This window comes from Penaeus monodon, chromosome 19 (genome assembly GCF_015228065.2).
Source record: "Penaeus monodon isolate SGIC_2016 chromosome 19, NSTDA_Pmon_1, whole genome shotgun sequence".
NCBI classification, from domain to species: Eukaryota; Metazoa; Arthropoda; class Malacostraca; order Decapoda; family Penaeidae; genus Penaeus; species Penaeus monodon.
Window position 1 is genome coordinate 2,554,394 of NC_051404.1, and position 236 is coordinate 2,554,629.

At 52.1% G+C, this 236-nt stretch overlaps 1 protein-coding gene across 1 annotated transcript in view; it reads right to left on the reverse strand.

Annotated features, from left to right (window-relative positions):
• LOC119584971 (microtubule-associated protein futsch-like) overlaps positions 1 to 236 on the reverse strand; it is a gene marked incomplete at its 5' end in the record, with an annotated part of 346,977 nt that overhangs the window by 304,718 nt on the left and 42,023 nt on the right.

Consider the following 236-nt stretch of genomic DNA (forward strand, 5'->3'; position numbering starts at 1 on the left):
CCCAGGGTGCCAGGCAGCCGCCCACATGGCACGCTGACCATCTCCCAGTTAATTTTAGATGACAAACTACGATAAGCAAATGCCAGTGTTCATGCCAACCAATTTAGGGTAGTTTTGTCCTCGCCCGTATTCTGTGCTCTCCTGTCACGCTCTCCCTGGCATGACGCTGTCAAGTTTTACTCTGCCCTGCCTTGCCTTACTATCCTCTCTGATCCTGCACTTGCCTTGGTCTAACC